The sequence below is a fragment of the Heterocephalus glaber genome, unplaced genomic scaffold, assembly GCF_053883595.1.
Source record: "Heterocephalus glaber isolate CG9 unplaced genomic scaffold, H.glaber_assembly_v1.0 deba00001523, whole genome shotgun sequence".
NCBI lineage: Eukaryota > Metazoa > Chordata > Mammalia > Rodentia > Bathyergidae > Heterocephalus > Heterocephalus glaber.
This window is the reverse complement of record NW_028258327.1, coordinates 12,080,573-12,103,261: the sequence shown is the minus strand read 5'-3', so window position 1 is coordinate 12,103,261 and position 22,689 is coordinate 12,080,573. Positions and strand designations below refer to the sequence as shown.

General features: G+C 38.8%; 1 pseudogene across 1 annotated transcript; it reads left to right on the top strand.

Moving 5' to 3' along the window:
• Positions 1–5,875: 5,875 nt before the first annotated feature.
• On the top strand, positions 5,876–12,321 carry LOC147824967 (syncytin-1-like; annotated as a pseudogene). Its single transcript, XR_015441537.1, has 2 exons — positions 5,876–6,289; positions 9,680–12,321. The product of XR_015441537.1 is annotated as a syncytin-1-like (transcript).
• The last annotated feature ends 10,368 nt before the right edge of the window (positions 12,322–22,689 follow it).

Below are 22,689 nucleotides of genomic sequence, written 5' to 3'. Positions count from 1 at the left end.
ATCCTGACTACAGGTACCCACTCTGACACTAAAAATGGTGTTGGCTCTCTTTCAAAAGAAATATAACTACAGTTCCACTCCTGTTTCTAATAGATGTATTTTTTAAATGATTACTTTTGTTTATTATAAAATTTACATAGAAAGGGCCTAAAATTTACATAGAAAAGGATCATCTGTGTAGAGCTCAATAAAATTTCACAGGCCCGCGGCAGGGTGAGGACCCTGACGCAGCTTTGAGCCCACCCCCGCCCCCCCTCCAACCCAAGCTCTGCATGCATTTTTTCGACGAAATCCAAAGCCCATTCATGATAAAAATGCTACAGAAAATTGGAATAGAAGGTCTTATCTCAACTGATTAAGGATGCTTATGAAAAACCAACAGCCAACATCATACTTAATGAACAAAAACTGAAAACTTTCATACCAAAATCAGGAACAAGACAAGGATGCCCACTATCACCACTCCTGTTCAATATTATTCTTGAAACATTAGCAACAGCAATTAGAAAAGAGAAAGAAATAAAAGGAATAAAGACAGGAAAGAAAGAAGTTAAACTGTCATTATTTGCTGATGATATGATACTTTACATAGAAGACCCAAAAAACTCGGTCAAAAGTCTTCTAGACCTAATTGACAGATTCAGTAGAGTAGCTGGATATAAGGTCAGCATTCAAAAAACAATAGCCTTTTTATACACAAATAGCAGACTCATTGAGAGAGAAATTAGGGAAACAATTCCTTTTACAATAGCATCCAAAAAATGAAATATCTAGGAATCAACCTAACAAAGGAAGAAAAAGACCTCTACAGTGAAAACTACAGCACTTTGAAAAAGGAGTTCAAGGAGGATATAAGAAAATGGAAAGACATCCTGTGTTCCTGGGTAGGAAGAATGAATATAGTGAAAATGGCCATACTTCCAAAACTACTACATAGATTTAATGCAATGCCAATTGAAATTCCAACAATATACTTCACAGAACTAGAGAAAACAATCCAAAAATTCATTTGGAACCTGAAGAGAACTAGAATAGCAAAAGCAATTCTAGGCAACAGAGACATGGCTGGGGGTATCACAATCCCCAACTTGAAAATATACTACAAAGCCACTGTGATAAAAACAGCATGGTACTGGCAAAGAAACAGACCTGAGGATCAGTGGAATAGATTAGAAGATGCAGAAGCAACTCCAGACATACTCAGCCACCTCATCTTTGACAAAGGAACCAACCACCCTCATTGGAGGAAAGACAGCCTATTTAATAAATGGTGTTAGAAAACTAGATTTCAACCTGCCAAAGATTAAAACTAGACCCATACCTATCACCAGGCACTAAACTAAGATTGAACTGAGTTAAAGATCTAAATATTAAGACAGATACAGTAAACTTGCTGGAAGATAAGTTAGGTAGAACTCTAGAAGACATTGACATAGGAAAGGACTTTATGAACAAAACCTCAGTAACACAGGAACTAGAACAAAGAATCAACAACTGGGATCTCATCTTATTAAAAAAACTTCTGCACTCCAAGAGAAACCACCAACAGAGCTAAGATACAACCTACAATGTGGGAAAAAAAATAGCAGCTGTACCTCAGACAAAGGTCTACTATCTAGAATATATAAAGAATTGGTAAAATCAGACCCCCCCAAATTCAAAGACCCAATTCAAAAATGGGCATCTGAAATGAACAGACATTTCTCAGACAAAGAAATAAAAGCAGTAAATAAATATATGAAAAAATGTTCAACATCACTGGTCGTTTGAGACATGTGAATGAAAACAACACTGAGATCCCACTTCATGCCACAAAGAATGGCTGCTATCAAGAAATCAACCAATAAAAACTGCTGGCGGAGGTGTGGAGAGAAAGGAACCCTTCTCCATTGTTGGTGGGAGCACAGACTTGTGCAACCTCTGTGGAGATCAGTATGGAGATACCTCAAAGAACTAGGGCTAGAGGTCCAATTTGACCCAGCTATTCCCCTGCTGGGTATCTTCCCAAAAGAATTAAAAGAATCATAACACAGCAATATGTTTGCACCCATGTTCATAGCGCCACAGTCTGTAATAGCTAAAGCTTGGAAGCAGCCCAAGTGCCCATCAACTGGAAACTGGATAAAGAAGATGTGGGGTTTTTTTTTTATATAAAATGGAGTACTACTCAGCCATAAAGAATGAGAAACTAGAGACATTTATAGCTAAATGAATGAATATTGAGGCCATACTCTTAAGTGGAATAAATAGGACACACATGTGTAAATACCAAATAGTTTCTCTAGTGTGAGAAACTAAAAGTGTAAATAAGGATTAAAATGGTTAAAATGAATAATTGATAATTTGAAATAGGAAAAGGTTCAAGGGTGTATGGGTGGTGGGAAGGGAAGGGGAAAGGGAAGGAGGGAGAGGAAAAATTATGAGAAATGAAAAAAAATGGAAACAAAATCCATGTAAATAGAGAAGGGTGGAGGGGGTGAAGGGTGCACAGGTAATAGGGAGAAAAATAAGAACTAAGATACATCATGTATAGGTACAAGCACCCAATGATAAATGTAAATGTATTGTATACCTAAAATATACCAATAAAAGAATTTTAAAAATAAATACAAATACAAATAAATAAATAAAATTTCACAAACTGAACATATTACAACCAGCATCCATAATAAAAACAGAAAATGCAGAAACAGTTTTTGTCCCTTTATTGCTTTTCTTTTCTGTGGTACTAGATATTGAACCCAGGGCCTTCACACTTGACTACAACCCCAGCCTTTTTTATTTATTTATTTTGAGACAAGTTGCCGAGTTACCTAGGCTAGACTCAAACTTGCTATACTCTTGCCACAGCCTCTTAGAATTCTAGGATTACAGTTGTGCATCACCATACTTGGTTAAAGATGGAGACATTGGTCAGGGAGTATGCATGGTTATAACCACTTTGGAATATTGCTAGATAGAGTCCACTAAAAATAAAAAACCACTTGTCTTGGCTTAGATGCCCAACAGAACACCCCAGATTGTGCAGTTTAAACCACAGATGTTTATTTTCATCAACAGTCTCCAATTCTCCACTCTAGATGCCTTCCAGGCCCCAAAGTCCTCTGTAAAGGACTGAATGGTGACCTCAAATAAATGCCCATGTTGTAATTCCTAGAACTGTAAGTGTTGAGTTATAAAAATGATGGCTTAATTTGAGGATTTTGAAGTGGGGATATTATTCTGAATTATCGAAGGAAAACTCAACAGCATTGCAGGCATTTTTCAGTTTTTAAAAACTGTACATATGAATAGGGTAAAGTATGATATGATGATAGAAGTATAAAGTGTGTAATGAACAAATCAGGTTAATTTACATTTCTCTCTTTAAATTTTTAAACATTTCATTGTATTAGGAATCTGTGGATTCTTCTCTTCTAATTGTTTATAGAACATATAATAGCAGCTGAGGGAAGTCCCAAGACAAAGCACTATGCATCGGGCCATGGCTGTCAGGCACTTTGAATGGTCAGGGATTGCCCTCAGCAGACTGGGCTGGGAGAGAAGAGCTTAGAGGAAGCAACACCCATTTGGCTTCGTAGGCCTCCTTACCAAGAACCCTGACTGTGCAATGAACCTGATGAACTGGGAGTGCACTATCCCAGGGAAGAAAGGGTCTCCCTTCTTCAAGGAGGCTTGTTAAAGCTGTGGATGCTTTTCAAAGATGATTATCCAACCTCACCACCAAAATGTAAATTTGAGCCACCACCCTTCCACCAGAATGTGTACCCCTCAGGCACAGTGTGCCTATCCATCCTGGAGGAGGACAAAGACTGGAGGCCAGCCCATCATGATCAAACAGATCTTACTAGGAGCACAGGAACTTCTAAATGAACCAAATATCCAAGGCTGGGCACAACCAGAGGCCTACACGATCTCCTGCCCAATCAGTGGAATATGAGAAAGGGCTTAGTTTGCACCCTTGTAAGCACCAACCCTGTGGCTCTGAAGAAAGGAAGGGATTGGTTTGGCAAGAGCTCATTTACAATTTTTGCAAATCTAGAGTCGCTGGTAGGGTCACTAGTCGCCTGGGAGGGCTGGGCAGGTGCCATCTCCATCCCCACCACTGGCATGCAGTTTTCATCTGCTGAATCACCCCATTTTCATACAGGGTCTCTTCCTTCAGTCTTTTGTATTTTTGATTGTTATGTAAAACTTGCTTTTATTTTAATAATGTATTTCAACCACTGTAAAAATCATAAACTTTTATACTTGGATAAGTCCCCAAGGAGCTAGTCCTCTGCTCTCAGAGGCAGGCATGTTTCCCAATGCTCAGAGCTGCCCATAGCCTCTAGCTGGCTGTAGGAGAAGAAAATCACTTGCCCCTCTCACCCCTTATCCGGTGGTCTCGTCAGAACCTGGGTTGTGTTGCTTATGAGCCTGAGATCCAAAGTCAGATAATGTCTCAATTCTGCGTCACTTCCTTTGTGTTTATATGGCATTTTGTCTGTGTTGCTGTTTAGAGTAAATTGTTTATACAAAAATATATATATATTAAATATCTGTGAACTAAAGTCACCCAACTCTGCTGCAGAGCACTAGAATTTACTCTTCTTTTCTAGCCTTACTCTGATATCCATTGTATGATCTCCCAGTGTACCTCTTTGCTTCTATCCTTCACAACCTCTAATCTTCCCTACTTTTATAATACCCATTTTAGCTCCTATCTATTCAGCCTTGGTAGGAATGTAAATTAGAGTAGCCATTATGGACAACACTATTAGGATTCCTCACAAAATTAAAGATAGAACTACCATATGATACAACTATCCTGCTACTGATACATATCATATAAGGAAAATTAGATCTGTGGGCTGAAGAGATCTTTGCACTTCCATGTTTATTGCAGCTCTATTCTCAATGATCAAGAAATGGAAATAACTTAAGAGTTCATCAACTGACAAAAGAAATGTGGTACATACACAATGATTTTATTTTTGTAACGAAGTCTCACTATGTAGTTCAGGTTGACATCGAACTCTGTAGCCCAGGCTGGCCTTGAATTCTCAGTGATCCTCTTGCCTCAGCCTCCCAAGTGCTGAGATTACAGGCCTATGCCAACATCCCTGGATTAAAGTAGAATATTTTTCAGCCATAAAAAGAATGAAACCATGTTATTTGTGGCAACACAGGTGGGACAGAAAGACACTATGACACCTGAAAAACTTAACATCAGAAAGACAAATATTGCGAGTTCATACTCAAAACCAGTTTCACTTTTGAGTCAATTTACTAATCCACTAAATGAATACATTCAAAATTTATTCACATTTATTTGTTTTGTGTTCTATAAAATAAAATGTGATTATAAATAATACCATTACAGATTTTGCTCTGATTAGTTTGCACACTAGTGCCATTTAAAATTTGAATCATACTGAACTCCTTTCTGAAGACTTCTAACAAGTATTGATATGCTTAGATCCAAACTTCATTGTCTTAAAAATTTGTAATAACCTAACATGGTTACACTTACCTGTAAAGAAAAATTTTTTATTGTCTATTATGCAAAGCTCATTGTAACACTTCCAAAATCCTTGAGATTCAGACATAGCTCTCTATGAGATGTTACATGAAGGAAAAAATTTAAATGTACAAATACATTTTGCAAATCTTCTGTGCTTACATTAGTATATTAAAGGCTCTGCTGCATTCCTTTTAAAGAGAAAGCTATTTTAAGTTATTAACTTTGTGGTTCTTCCACCTGCCTTACAAGTGCAAGGATCCAAGTTCAATTCCCAGTACCAAAAATAAAAAAAGAAAATATTGTTATTAACTTTGTTCAACTCCACATTTTTAGAAAACCTACTTGAAGGTCCAGGATGTGGCTCTGTGGGGGGCCTTGACCCCCGCTAGAACTCTTGAGTGCCTTTTACGGACATATCCGGGCCTGCTGCAAATCTACCCGGCAAGAAGGAAGTAGCCCCAGTACCCTCCTCTCGCTCCTCCCCTCTAGCCCTACGGTATATATGTTGTAGCAGCTTCCGCAATAAACGAGACTTGATCAGAAACCTGTCTTGTCTCCATCTCTCGTGTCCCCTGTCCCTTCTCATCCTCGCTCCCCCTCTAGGGTCTTCGTTGACTTACCCGCGGGCCGGGACAAGTGGCGCCCAACGTGCGGCCAGAGAACGGGGGATCCAGTGAAGGACGCTGCTCAGGGGCCCTAAGATTAAGATTGAGGAACAAAGAGCACACTCGACACAGGAGAGGCTTGCAATTGACGTAAACCTGCCGTCTTTTTCGCACCTCGGTAAGTTGAGCAGCGATTATGGGACAGGGCATTAGTCAGCACGAATTGTTCGTGCAAGGTCTCAAGGAGACATTACAGGCACGAGGGGTAAAGGTTACAGTCAAACAATTGCTGAAATTTTTTGATTATATTAGAGATCTCTGCCCTTGATTTCCCGCCGAGGGTACCATTGACGAGAGGTGATGGAAAAGAGTAGGGGAGGCCCTTAAAGATTATTATGCTACTTGCGGACCAGGAAAGGTCCCGATCACTGCATTTTCTTATTGGAATCTTATTAATGACATTATCTCTCAGAAAACCAAAGATCCGGTGGTGGCTCAAGCCATCCAGGTCGGGGAGATAGCTCTCCGATCGGAGGAAGGGTTGATCACTCTCCCTCGGAGTGAGGAGTTTGTAAATACCCTGCGGGACGCCAAGATGGCGCCGAGGCCCGAGCCCCTGCGGGACGGGACTCCTTCAAAGGATGAAGGAGAAGACTTGATGTCTTTTGATAGCGACGATGACTTAGACAAGGAAAAACAAAATGTTATTGATGAGGGCTTACAGGCGGGCTCTGCCTCTTCCAAGCCTTTTAAAAAAAAAAAGCTTCGGCGCTCCTCAGCTTCCGCCCCCGCTCTTTCAGCCCCTGCCTCTAACCCCGCCCCGCCTGTTAAGGAGGAACCAGCCTTGTAGCCTTCCCTCCGACACTTCAGAAACCCCCCCTTCCCACAGAACGGTCCGGGGGAGGCTGACTGGACCAATCTTGAGGAGGAGGCAACCAGATATCGCAATCCTGATTGGCCACCCGTAGTTCAATGTCCGCCTCCTTATCTTCCAGAACCCAACACTCCCATTGCGCCCGCTTTGACATGCCCTGTTGTTGATCCCCAAAAGGAACTCTGGGACAAAATAGAATTTCTAAAAAAACAGATAAGGTTAGAAAAGGAACATCAAGACCTTATTACCCAGCTTGAAGGCTTAAGAACAGGCAAAGCCCATAAAAATGTCGGTAGAAAAGACACCCTTAAGCCACGACCCCCCATTAGAGGGGCGACCCCCAGGGTGCCATCTGGATCAAGGGTACCCCTAAAACTTGAAACTGTGGAAGTCTTTCCTGTAACTGAGACTGCTGACGCACAGGGACAGGCGTGGAGACACCATAGTGGTTTTGATTTCAAGGTTATTAAAGAACTTAAAATGGCCGCAGCTCAATATGGGGCCACTGCACCTTACACCATGGCTATTCTAGAATCGGTGGCAGAAAATTGGCTCACCCCAATTGATTGGCAGACTCTGGCCCGCGCCACCCTTACAGGAGGTGATTATTTATTATGGAAATCTGAATATATTGAAAATTGCCGAGATACTGCTAGACACAATGCTCAGGCGGGTAATGGTTGGATACTTGATATGCTTCTAGGGGATGGGGCCTATGCTACCAACGATCAACAGATGCAATTTGATGCGGGGTTATATGCCCAGATTCAGACCGCAGCCACTAGAGCCTAGAGAAAGCTCCCTTCTAAAGGGGATGTGAGTACTTCTCTCACCAATATCCGACAGGGGCCTGATGAGCCCTTCGCGGATTTTGTTCACCGCCTGCTCACAACAGCGGGTCAGATTTTTGGGAACACAAAAACCGGGACAGATTTTGTTAAACAGCTTGCTTTTAAAAATGCTAATGCTGCTTGCCAGGCCGCCATCCGCCCTTATAAAAAGAAAACTGATCTCTCAGGTTACATTCGCCTTTGCTCAGAAATTGGGACTGCCTACCAACAGGGACTTGCCAGGGCTGCCGCCATGCAGGGTTACACGGTCAAACAGTTTTTGTCGCTTTGTCACACCGCCCGGGTAACAAATGTTTCCGGTGCGAGACAACGGGTCATTTTGCCAAAGAATGTCAGGCCCCTAGGACGTCGGCCCCTAGGGCCACACCTCCGGGGCCTTGCCCTCGATGCAATAAAGGGAGACATTGGACAAATAAATACAAGTCCATGACTGACACTCAAGGCTGGCCCCTCCTGCTTGTCCATAACCCGGACCAGGGAAACGGGAAAGGGGGCCAGCCCCGGGCCCCCACACCCAAACAAATTTACGGGGCGCTCAATTTTGCTCCAGCAAACAACAATCCATTCCAGACCTCTTCAGAGCAACAACGAGAAGTGCCAGACTGGACCTCAGTTCCACTGCCCACACAGTATTGACTCCAGAAATGGGGATACAGGCCCTTCCGACAGGGGTCTTTGGGCCCCTGCCTAAGGAAACCTTTGGGCTTGTAATAGACAAAAACAACAGCACTATAGATGGGCTGCTGATCTACCCGGGGGTGATTGATAGTGATTATTCCGGAGAGATTAGAGTTATGGTTTCTTCCCCCAAAGTCATTAACACCATTCAATCAGGCCAAAGATTTGCTCAATTGTTACTCCTTCCCCTTCTCTCTACCTCTAATAAGGCTCTTAACAACGCCCGAGGCAGCCAGGGGTTCAGCTCATCCGATGTCTACTGGTCGGAGATGCTTTCAGCCCAGAAGCCTCTCATGACCTTGTGGTTGGATGGGAGACAATTTTCTGGATTGGTAGACACTGGTGCTGATGTAACTCTCATCAAGGGAAAAAATTGGCCTCAGGCATGGCCATTAAAAGACACCCTCACCCATCTCAGGGGTATAGGTCAGAGTCAAAATCCTAAACAAAGTGCCAAAGATCTGACCTGGAGAGACCAAGATGGTAATCAGGACACCATTCAACCTTATATCATCTCAGGGTTACCCATTAATCTATGGGGGAGAGACCTATTATCACAAATGGAGATGATTATTTCTAGCCCTAATAAAATTGTCACTACACAGATGTTTAAAAATGGGTACATTCCAGGCAAAGGGCTAGGTAAACACTCTACAGGTATTGTACAGCCCATTGAGCCAGTCCTTTGTAGCTTCAGCTATTCAGGCCGTACGTAAATCTTGGGCCCAAATGTATGTTATACACTATATGGATGTCACACATTACCCTAAATTTGGAAATTTTAAATATATACATGTCAACATTAATACATATAGTGGATTTGTATTTACCACCCTACAATCCGGGGAGGCTACTAAACATGTAATTGCCCACCTTCTAGTTGCCTTCTCAGTACTTAGATGTCCACAACAAATTAAGACAGACAATGGTCCAGGCTATGCCAGTTCTGGCTTCTCAAAGTTTTGCAAACAATTAGACATAACACACATAACGGGAATCCCATATAATCCACAGGGACAAGGCATTATAAAAAGAGCCAACCTCACACTCAAACTTACATTAGATAAAATAAAAGGAGGGGAATGGTACCCTATCAAGGGGTCACCTAGAAACCTGATATCACATGCACTATTTATTCTTAACTTCTTAAATTTGGATGCCAAAGGTTTATCTGCAGCCAATCGTTTCTGGCAACCAGAGACGCAACGACAATTTGCCTCGGTGATGTGGAAAGACCCCCTGGACCACTCATGGCACGGGCCCGATCCTGTACTTATCTGGGGCCGAGGATCAGTGTGTATTTACTCCAAGGAAATGAAGTCAGCCAGGTGGCTCCCAGAACGCCTAGTAAAACAAGTCGATAGGCGTGCTGATGATGCCGATGACCTGACATTGTCCAATCTTAACCAGTTAACAACGGCGCCTACAATTACAATCTAATAATCATCAAGAGTATAGTATAATTCAATTTGGTTAGTTATATTTGGGTGCACCCTAATTTTATACACTGTCTTATATGTTTGTCTATTGTCTGTTGTTTGTGTTCGTACAGTTGAGCTCAATATGTTCCTTCCCTTTCATAGGATATTCGCCTATTGTTAAATTGATTTACAGATAAATATGACTGAATTAAAGACATGCCTTCCTTTCCAGGTTGTTAATGGATCAAAGTACCATTGGAATTTATGTTGTGAAAGTAATGTGCATTACAAGCAATAATCAATTTGCAATTGACAGTTACAAAATAGGAAGATATAGACTCTTGTTTGTCAAAATGACTTAAGATGGGGACTCCCTTTGATGAATATAGAAGTGGCCACCCAGAAAATGATTATTCTGGTCTTAATTCATTAAAGGGACCCCCTAGTAAATTTTATATTATATAATCTTATGGGAGACATATCACAATGAATATTATCTAAATATGTTATAAATTGATTGTATTGGTTGTCCTTGATATTTAAGCACTGAATATGTTGTTACAAAATGTTTATATTGGTTAAGTTCTGAATATGTTATTGTAGTATGTCCACATTGGTTATCTTCAAAAGCTTAATCAGGTTAGCCTAACTCTCTTATCTACAGCCCAGCCTTGTTTACATCGCAGGATGAAATTTTGCTTACAGGTTAAAGAGATGACATCCCTGAATCTGTTGCATGGTCTGTTGCTGTTCCTGGCCACCACAGGCCCCAATCCATATATCTGATGGTGGTGGGCCTTCAGATCAGCTCAGGGAAGAGCGAGTACAAAAACAACTTGAGACTATCATCCAAGAGATGTATCCCTCCCTAAATTATCATCCACTGGTCCTTCCCAAACCTCGAGGCCCAGACCCTGACGCCCAAACTCTGAGTGTCCTAGAGGCCACTTATCATTTGATCAATACATCCAACCCCGCCTTTGCTGCGGATTGTTGGCTATGCTTGACTCTTGACACACCCCTGCCCCTCGCCTTGCCAGTTGTCGACCAAACTGACTATGCCAACAGTTCTAGTTACAATTGCAGTTTTTCTCTGCCCTTCAGGGTCCAGCCAGTACAGTTCAATGCCTCAGTTTGTTATCTAAATTCGGGCCACAACAATAGCTTCAATATATGTGTTGGAGTCCAAAATTTCTTTCTCTGCTCGGTAGTGCTTAATGGCCCTGCTGCCATTTGCCCTGCCCCGGGTCACGTGCTCGTCTGTGGAGGGAGCTTGGCATTCATCTCCCTCCCCACTAATTGGACTGGGCTGTGCGTGGTGGCGACTGTCCTCCCGGGCATCTCCCTTATTCCTGGAGATGAGCCAGTGCCCTTGCCCAGCTTTGACTATATCGCTGGGCGACATAAAAGGGCCGTCTCACTGGTCCCCTTGCTCGTGGGGCTAGGGGTGTCCGGCGCCCTTGCCACTGGCTCTGCTGGCGTCGGGGTGGCGTTACACTCCTATGCCAAATTATCCAACCAATTGATTAATGATGTTCAAGCTCTCTCCAACACTCTTACAGATATACAAGATCAGATCGATTCCCTGGCTGAGGTGGTCCTTCAAAATAGAAGGGGTCTGGACCTCCTCACAACAGAACAAGGAGGGATTTGCATAGCCTTAAATAAACATTGCTGTTTCTATGCCAACAAATCTGGGATCGTCAGGGAAAAATTCGCGAACTTCAAGAAGATTTAAACAGAAGACGACAAGAACTCATTCAAAATCCCCTTTGGACTGGCCTCAATGGTTTTCTCCCCTATCTCCTCCCTTTGTTGGGGCCTCTATTGGGTCTACTCTTGCTCATTTCTTTAGGGCCCATACTTTATAACAAAATCGTGGCCTTCCTAAAAGCCCAAATCAAGGCAATAAAAACAGCGCCCATACAGGTCCATTATAATTGGTTAGCCATGGCTGATCAGGATGAGTACCTGGTGAGAGGGCTGGCAAGCCAATGACGGGCAACTGAGCAAGCGTGCCATGCTGTAAAAAGGCCCTCGTGTGCCGCCTAAGACAGGTGCCAGAGCATTGATTCTCTGGTTAACCGATGACGGGTAAGGTGCACGGTGCAGACACGTATGTTGCTCTGACCCAAGACAGGCTCAGCCCCCGCAGGCTTGGCTCTCCTGACGCCTTTCTTATAATTATAATTTTAAAGGGAGGACCTGTGGGGGGCCTTGACCCCCGCTAGAACTCTTGAGTGCCTTTTACGGACATATCCGGGCCTGCTGCAAATCTACCCGGCAAGAAGGAAGTAGCCCCAGTACCCTCCTCTCGCTCCTCCCCTCTAGCCCTACGGTATATATGTTGTAGCAGCTTCCGCAATAAACGAGACTTGATCAGAAACCTGTCTTGTCTCCATCTCTCGTGTCCCCTGTCCCTTCTCATCCTCGCTCCCCCTCTAGGGTCTTCGTTGACTTACCCGCGGGCCGGGACATGGCTCAATGGTAAAAGTGCTTGCCTACCATGTGTGAGACCCTGGATTTGATTTGCAGTAGTCCAAAATAGAAGAAGGAGAAGGATGGGGGTGGGGGGAGAAGAAAGTATATTTTCACATTTAGCAAAACTATCTCAAGAAGGCACTTTTTCAAAGGCTACCTTATAGAAACATACTGTTTTTACTTTACACAAGTGAATTGTATTTATCCACTAATGGATAAATAAAAGTTTACATTTTGTAATTTTAGATCCAGTGTTTAATCTGGGTTCCATGAGCTATATGGAGTTAATAAACTCTAAAATTGTATGTAAAAATGTAGGTATATCATCGTATTTCTCTAGGAAATAGAACATGATTTTTATCATAGTATAAATAATAAGATCTTTAATCCAAAATTACTAAAAATGTATTTAAAATTAATTTTAAATACTTTAATAAGTATTGTGATTATTGTGGAAATGATGGTATTTGGAGTAAAGTCTATATTTTAAATTGGTGACATGAACAGAATTCAGTCCAACCCAGGTATTGTGGAAAACAACAGCAATTACACCTGCTTCTCAACTTCTGTCACCTTAACTCATGCTACCTTCAAAAGGACTGCCCTCCAGAATTGAGCTGAGAAAGATGACTCCTGTGAGTTTTTAAATGAATAAGACTTGTTCATGCAGTGGTCAATGAGAAAAGGTAGTTCTTTATTGTGCTAAGAAATCTAAATGTCTTCAATGTATTACTTGTTGTCATGGAAATTAATAAAAATCTCATGATCAAAAAATATAATAATATAAATATGAAAACTAGAATTGGAGGGGAAGGGACAGGAATGAAAAATGAATGATGATGTGTTATGTACATGTACCAACTCTACAGGGTTTTCTATCCAGATTATAGTTTAAAGAAATTATATTGAAAGAGTAGGAAAAAAATGTCAGAGCAATGCTACATAATTTTAGGGTAAAATCATTTGGTTAGCCTAGTTCTCCTGCCTACAGCCCAGCTATGGAATTCTGAGACATAATTCCATTTTGGCCTCCAGTCACAACTAAGACCTCAATGATGATGTGATTCTCCAAAACAAGATTACACCAGCTGAAAACATCCTGGGAAGAACAAAATCTTCATCTACTCAGTTCCTCATTGTTTTTGGATTGTTACATCTTGTTTACACAGATGTACTGAACTCTCTGCAAGTCATTTGTTACAAATGTTTCTCCTGATGTACTTAATAAAAGGTGCTGTAAACTGGGGGTTTTTGTCTTTGTCACCCAGAGCAGCGCTAATCAGACCCAAAGCTCAGCTTCTTCTCAAAGTCTCATTTTTTTCTACCTTTCCTGTATAATAAGTTAATTCACCTTGTGCTCCCGTGGCTCACAGGACACTAGGACTTACTACAGAGGTTCTAGTAATGTCCCCTTTCCCTGTTCCCAACAAAAAAATGCATGTAATTTCTTGTTTTATCTGTTTGAAACTTGATGGCAAATGTCAGAATTTACTATTATATCTTTATTTTATTTGTTGAGATTGTGAAAGAAGAAAGAATAGTCAATACAACCATCTTTGGCTTTATAATTTTTAGCAATAAGATGCTTATAGCTTTACATAAGTTAGGAGAAAGTTATTTGTTGAAACCCAAATAGTATGTTTAAGAGATATGTTATTAGTACTTATATGTTTTTAAATTTCAAATTCTTTTTTCGCTATCGAGATGCAGACTCTAAGATGCCTTGAAGAATGTAAGAGTTAAGTAGTCTTCCTTGAATTAAAACAAGCTGCCACTTTTATGGAAACAAGAGCACATACTTTTGAAATTTAAACAAATATATAAATAAGGATGGTGATTACAAACAGGAAAACATTACCTTTCTAGGGCCCAAATATGATCCTGGAATAATAATAAATTTTAAATATATACATAGTGAAAGCTGTATTTTCTTACATAAAGTGATTCAGGTGCCCCAAAAAAGATCTCATAGCAACATGGCTTACCCACACATGAACACACATACTCAAAATAAAATTAAGATTTTCTTTTAATCCAATTACAGCATTTTAACTACTGAAATCCAGAAAAGTGATTCAGTAACAACTAATTCAGAACCCAAATCTCATTGCAATTAATTTTCAGAATTTTTGTACTAAAGATTCTGTGTTCAGTATGTGAGACTCTAATTCTCTCACAGAGTTACTAAACATATTTAAATATTCAAAGTGTGTAATACAAAGAATTGCAATCCAATATACATGTTTTACCAGAGAAATGATAAAAATGATAAAGTCTATCAGTTTTAAGAGATAAATATTAGCAATATATACTAAAGAACACCAGTAAGCCTAGAAATTCTGAGGTTGAGACTGTATTTTAATAGACAATAAGTAAACCTAACAATTTATATTCACTATGAAAGCTCCTCAAACTACAAACTATTTGACAAAGTTCCAACTTCAAATGCAAAAAGAAATAGCAGTTATCAAAGAGTAAGAGAACATGTGAATTCACTTATTTGTAGTTGTTAATATTATTTTATAAAATGTAAATAATCCAATTTAAAACAATTTTAAAATCTAGGAATTAATTTAATAAAAGAGATGAGAATTCTCTACAATTAAAAATATGAATCATTAAAGAAAGAAACTGAAGAATACACAAATATATGGGAAGATAGCCCATGATCATTCATTGGAAGAATCAATTTTGTTAAAATGTTCATACTACCAAATATAATCTATATATTCGATTGCATCAAAACACAAATGACATTGCTCACAGAACTGGAAAACAATCCTATAATTTGAAACCATAAAAGTTCTCAATAGTTGAAGCCATCATGATCAAAAAGAACAAAGCAAGGAGCAATACATTACCTGATTTCAAAATATACCACAAAGCTGTAATAATAAAAGCAGTACGGTCTTGAAATAAAAGCACACACAGATCAATGGAACAGTATAGAAGGCCAAGATATAAACACACTTGTCTCCAGTCAAGTGATTTTCAAAAATGGATCTAAGAGCAAACATTGTAGAAAGGACAGTCTTCAAAACTGGGGCTGGCCAAACTAGGTACTTATATGTAGACAAGAGACACTACATTGCTATCTCTTATCAGCTGCAAAGCTCAAGTCAAAATAGGTTAAAAGGTTAAAACTAAGGATTAAGTCAATGAAATTTCTAGGGGAAAACATTTTAGGACATTGAAATGAACGAGAATTTTTGGACAAGGTCCAAAAGCACAAGTAAAAAAACAGAAAATGGTATTACACCAAACTAACAAAAGCTTCTGAATAGTAAAAAGAATATATTCAGAGCAAAGAGACAGAGCGGCTACAGAATGGGAGATGTATATTGGCAAAGAATACATCTGAGAAGGAATTACTATTTAGAATATAAAAGGAACTAAAAACAAAAAATAAATAACAAAGAAACCAAATATCTCAATTTAAAAATGGGGAATAGACCTAAAGAGGACAGGTAAATGTTCAACACATATATAAAAAATATTCAACATCACTAATCATCACAGAATTCCAAATGAAATATTATTTTAACTCAGTAAAAATGCCTATTATCAGATAAAGGGGGGATGCGGCCTTTACATGATATAAATTAGTACAGCCATTTTTGAAAAAGGATTTAGTTTCCTAAAAAACTTAAAAGTAGAACTATTATATAATCCAGAAATTTCATTTCTGGGTATATATCTAAAGGAAACATAGGGTTGTGAATTTAGCTTAGTGGCACTTGCCCGCCATATAAGAAGCCCAAGGATGGATCCCAAATACCACACACACAAAAAATGAAATCTTGCCATTTGTGACAACATGGATGGTACTGGAGATCACTATTTTCAGTGAAATGATACAGGCACGTAAAAACAAGTAGCACATGATCTCACTTGCACGTGGAACCTAAAAATTTTATTTCATAAAAATTAAGAGTAGAACATTGGCAAAGGGAGAGATGTAAAGAGATGGTCCATGGGTTCTAAGTTAAAATTAGAGCAAGAAGTGCTGATGTGTTAATACACAATAGGGTGACTACTGCTGACAGCAATGTACTGTATACTTCAGACAACTAGAAGAAATGATTTGAATGTTTTTATCATAAAGAAATGATAAATGTTTCAGAAGATAGATATCATAAACCTGATTTAAACATTATACAGTGTATATGTGCATTGATATATGTGCATGGTAGACCATTAATGCATGCATTTTTAATGTTTTTATGTAGTAGTTAAATTTAATTTCAAAATGCAAATGTAGTTCTTTTATAATATACAAAGTTCTTCTACACTAAATATTCATGATTTGGAAATACAATATTTATAAACATTGATTTTTAAATTTTAATGCTTCTAGTATTCTCTTTCACATAAGTCTCACAAATAGATGGAGATATTAGACACCTACATAAGCTATGGATTTTGAGGATTCTGATGAATTCATTCCTTATCTTTCCTCAATGTTTGAAATTTAATCATAAGAGACTTATCCTTCTGTTTTGATTTAATATGATTAGTAGTCTCTCCTACTAGTGAATCACTATAAAAGTTAGTAATCTACCCTTTTCTATGATGTTCTATGCCTGGATACTTGAAAAGAAATAACATGAGGAAAGAAAATGCTGCAAAACAAGAAAGAAGGATCAATTTTTATACAAATTTTCTCCCATTCTCAATAATATCTAAATGTAAGAGAAATGTTCTCATCAACAGTTTCCATCTATATTCTACAATAATCTACAAGCAAAAACAGCTAATAGATGTGGATTACATGAGCAATGTGAAATGTCTTTATATATATTCACATAGTAAATTTTTACAAATGCATATATATATATATATATATATATATATATATATATACACATACAGGCACACACATATGCACATGTATATTTTATCAAAGCATTATGAGAAGGGCCATTTACATGCAATATGTTTAGGTAGTTTATGTGAATATCTGTGTTTAAATGTAAATCATGCTGGCTCTGAAAATTTAATTATGTATAAACCGATCATTATGCAAATATCTAGGTATATAAAACCATATTTTTAGTCTTTATTCTAATAAAGTAAAATTCCTGGTCTTTTTTGATTTGTTTCCATAAAAATATACAATCTATATTTCTAAGAATTCCTTAGCATTTTCCAGTTTCTGTATCAACTTAATATTTTATACAAAGCTATCACTGCAGAAATATAGAATGTTTGGTGATTCAAGGGAACATAATGATTTCTCCTTTACAGTTAATGTCTTACTTTTTTCATTGCTGAGATAAAATACTCAATACCCACCAGTGAATCCAGGAAATGTTTACTTCAACTCACAGTTCATAGAGGTTTCCATTCATAGGTGGCTGCATGGCAGGCAGGGATGTATGTCAGAGGAGAAACAGTTCCTGGAGTGGCAGGCTGAAGGCAGGAAAACTGCAGCAAGCAGCGACAGCAAGCCTACCCTCCCTCTCTCCATTTATATTCCATCCAACCTATAAGCCTACTGATTTGGTGCCACCCACACCCAGGGTGGGGCTTCCATTATCCACATCCAAAATTACACTAAATCCTATCACTGGACTAATTTAGTTTCACACACCTTTAATCCCAGTATCACATGCCCTAGATCCAGCCAGCTCCAAAAGCCCCACTTATGAAAGCATGAGGCTTTGAGGGGGACATATAGATATAAGCCATAACAGAGAAGCCATAACAGACAAGTAAAGATCTGGAGTCACAAATCACCTGGCCAAACATCCAGCCAAGCTAAAGCAGGGATATTCTCAGCCTTCTCACACTATTCCAGTGGCAGAATCTCAGTGAGTGCAGAGGGCTACAGTAAAAGAATTTTGGGGCAAAGTATGGGTACTTCCACTAAACTCTCAAGTTTTGGACCATTAACATTTTCCTCAAAGCCACTGAAGATCCTATTCCAACCAATTTATATCTCTCCTAGTCCTTAACAAAAGAGAGAACAGGGCCAGGGGGTTTGGCTCAGTGGTTCCACTGCCTGCCTTACAAGCGCAGGGTCCTGAGTTTGATCCCTGGTACCAAAAAAAAAAAAACCCAAAACAAACAAAAGAGAGAACATAGAAGCTATTTTAAGCCATTAACTATCTATTAGAAATTAAATTTGTCCCTAATTGGTATCAATTTAAAAACATGAACTAGGTCTAGATATAGTTTTAGGCAGTTTGATTTTAGACTAGAATCAAGAAATAAGGGGAACTGTGGATATTTGACATATATTCATTATGTTCATATTTTGATATATGAACATATTTGTTCATATTTGATATATGATATATTTATTGCATTTCAAACTTACAGATATGTCAAATTTTGTCTATTAACTGAGAAATGATTTCAAACTCACTCTGAAATTTTAAAATTCCAGTATTACTCTCTAGCGTTGCTCAACTATCTAGCTTTATATAGAATGGATCAAAAGTTCAAAGCCAGTTTTCCTCCTGAACCCTTGCTTTCCTTTCATAGATAAAACTGTGTGATGATAACAAAGTATTGAATGTGAACAAAAAATTTTTTCAAGTAATGTTGTTGCCAGCTACAGATATGAGTAACTTACTAGTATCTTAAGAGGTATATCTGATCTTATATGTATATGAGTTTTATTACAAAACAATATGCTCTAATATACCAACAATCTAGAACATGTATTACATTTGTTTAAGAATATATTGCAAGCAATTTAAATAGCATAATGCATGGTAGAAAATAACTAGTGAAGCTGTCAATATCATGGAAGAACATATAAATAAATATATATATAATTTAATAACAGGATACATCACTGAACTTTATCACACACATCCTAAAGTCTATTTATTAAAAGTTGTAGATCAAGAATTAAAATACAGTATTCACAAAAAGTCAGTGTTCATTAAATAATCCAAAACTAATTTAAATTGATAAAGAAAAAATTATATCATTGCATAAAGCAAGAAGAACGATGCCTATAAATCATATCTCCTACTTAAGACACAGAAATACTGCAACAATTACAATTACATTTCCCTCTCAAATATGAGGAACTTTATTCTTTTCTGTCTATATACAGCAATCAAAGTTTTATACTGTTATCTTATAGTCAGATTGCATGATAAAATAGCAATTTATAGTTCTCAAGTGATTTAAGCACCAGTAAGAATGAGTATAAAATTTAGTAAGCCTTGTCAGGCATGATGGTGCATGTCTGTAATCTGGGCACTCAGAAGGGTAAGTCAGGAAGATCACCATAAATCCAAAGCCAACAAGGGCAACTTAGTGAGTTCAAGGCTAACATGAACTACATAGCAAGAGCTTGTCTCAAAAAGCAAAAACAAAAAATGTAGTAAGGCTTAATAACTTGCTTTATACATCATTAACAAGAAGGAAGTGCATATTAAATGAAATTAAGTTAGTAAACAAAGGAAGAGTTCAGCAGGGATTTGAGAAATTTGTTATGGAGAGGAACGAAAGGAAGAAATGTTAGTTGAGGGGAAAAGGAATTAGAGAATGAGAAAAATCATAGAGAAATCAGAGCCATAAAATTCCTTGCTGCTGGGGATTTGGCTCAGTGGCATTGCAGCTGCCTTGCAAGCGCAAGGTCCTGAGTTTGATCCCCAGTCCTGGAAAAAAAAATTCCTTGCATTTATTTGTTACAATAAATAGAATATGTTAGAATTTGATAAAATATTTTTAATTTTCAGACTAAAACATCCACTTTAGAAATGATTTGCCTCCTTATTGCAATAATACTACAATAATATTTTTTTTCCATTTAGCTTATTGGTACATTTTAGGTATACAATACAGTTACATTCATCATTGGGATCTTGTACCTTCACATGATGTATTTTGGTTCTTATTTTTTTCTCCATTCTCCTGCCCTAACTTCACCCCCTCCATCCTTCCCTATTTACAAAGACTTTGTTTTAATGTTTTTCCTTTTCTCATACTTTTTCTTTTTAAAATATGTAAATGAAGTAAGCATTGGTTGGGACCTGAGCCTTCTTGTGTTCTGATTAGCTTCACTTTATGCTAAGTCCAGCCAGAAGATTGGAAAGATGTGTCATTCACAAAGGTCAAAACAGATGCAAAGAAATTTTAACGGGGGGGGGGGGGGTTGACTAAAACTTTCACATTCAAAAGAACTTTTGGGTACTATGGAAATGTTATTGTTCCAGCTGAATGGTTACATCAGGGTAGGTATTTTAACTTAGATGTACATATCCAAGTCAACTTGCTTATTGTATCCACTGTCTGAAAACAAACTCCAAGACTGAATTGTGATGCTTAATCCTGACCCTGAAAAAAGTAAGGTATGGCTAGAGAAATTGTACTAGCTTACTCTAAAGCTCTGGCTTTACAGGATAGTTGCTTCCATCCAGAGTGAAGGGTGGTAGTACAGTTGGGAGTCTTCAAGGGAACTGCAGACTCAAACAAGAGAAAGTATTTAAAGGAGTAGTCGGGTGAGAAGCAGAGCCTCCTGGAGCCATTGGCGCTGCCCTGCCCCCACCTGCTCCTCCCAGCCAGGAGGGGCCTGCAGCACCCCACCCCCAACCCCCACCACCTCTACCTGTACCTGGATCCACACCACAGAGGCAGGAGGGCTCATAAAGACCATTGTCCTGAGCTCCAGAAGACACAGCAGAAGTGAACAGAAAGAGGGCTTCTTGATGAAAATTGGAGCCCACTGAAAAAGTGAAGAGAATCTCTGCAATAAAGGCACACCAGACTACTGTAGTTGGTAAATTGGAGGGATCACCACCTCCTATCAGAACCTGGACTGTCTTCAGGGGAAGAGTAACTGGAACCTGCAGTAGAAACTTGCAGAGTTCAACCCTTCAGGAGGTCAGGGAGCTCAACTTGGGCCTTACAGCCAGAAATCAGCCTGAATATCAAGGGTATGCTGCTGGCTTGCTGAGACTAATTGACTTTGATCTGCACACTGTGGACCACATTGTCTATTGTGACAGTAGAGACATGCCCTGAAGGAGGACCCTCATTTTTATTTTTTTATTTTCAAAATTATTTTTTCTCTTATTTTTAATTTTTATTTTTCATTTTTCTCTACCCTTTTCTGTAGGGAACAGGGGAAGGGGACGTTACCAGAACCTCTGCAGTGAGTCCTGGTCTCCTGCAAGCCAGGGCAGCACACGGCGAATTATAGGAAAGGTAGACAAATGAGACTGAGAAGAAGCTGAGCTTTGGGTCTGATCAGTGCTGCTCTGGGCAGCAAAAACAAGAAGCCCTAGCTTGCAGCACCTTTTATTTAGTCCATCCAAAGAAACAAATGTAACAAATGAATAATGTAGATTTCAGTATCATATTGGGATGAACAAGGTGTAACAAAAGACTGGGTGGGGGCAGCAGAAATCTAAGAACAATGAGGAACTACACAGATGAAGATTTGGTTCCTCCCAGGGCGTCTCCCCTGCTTTAAATGTTTGATATAATTTATCAGTTAAAATGTATATGAGCCTACTGTTGTCATATAGGTAGGTTTTCAAGCTAGGAATATACTTTTTTAATAAGTGCTATTCAAATTTTATATTTCCTCCAGAGTTAGTTTCATTAATGTTTCTTCCAAGGTACTTCTTAGAAGTTGTCAAATTTATTTCAAAACAGATTTTTGAAATATGCTTTCTATATCCTTTTAAATTCTGTAGAATCTGTGGTAATGTCTCCTAGATCTTGATATTGTAATTGAAAAAATGTATAATTGATATTGTGTAATAGGAAGAAAAGTTCTAAAGCAGCAGGGGAAGTGGGAGGGGTAAGGCAAAGGAAAAAGGGAAAAGAAGAAATATGAGAAAAGGAAAAAAATGGAAAAAAGGCCTTTGCAAATAGGGAAGGGTGGAAGGGATGAAGGGAGGGCAGAAGAAGGGTAAAAAAATAAGAACCAAGATACTCATGCAATGGCACAAGATCCCAATGATGAATGTAGCTGTATTTTATACCTAAAATGTACCAATAAACTCAATGGGGAAAAAAAAAAGAAAATGGAAGACATCCCCTGTTCCTAGGTAAGAAGAACCAATATAGTGAAAATGGCCATACTTCCAAAACTGCTATACAGATTCAATTCAATCCTGATTGAAATCCCAACAGCATATTTCACAGAACTAGAGAAAACAATCCACAAGTTCATCCGGAACCAGAAGAGACCTAGAATAGCAAAAGCAATTCTAGGCAACAGTGTCATGGCAGGGGGTATCACAATCCCCAACTTGAAACTGTACTACAAAGCCACTGTGATTAAAAAAAAACCACATGG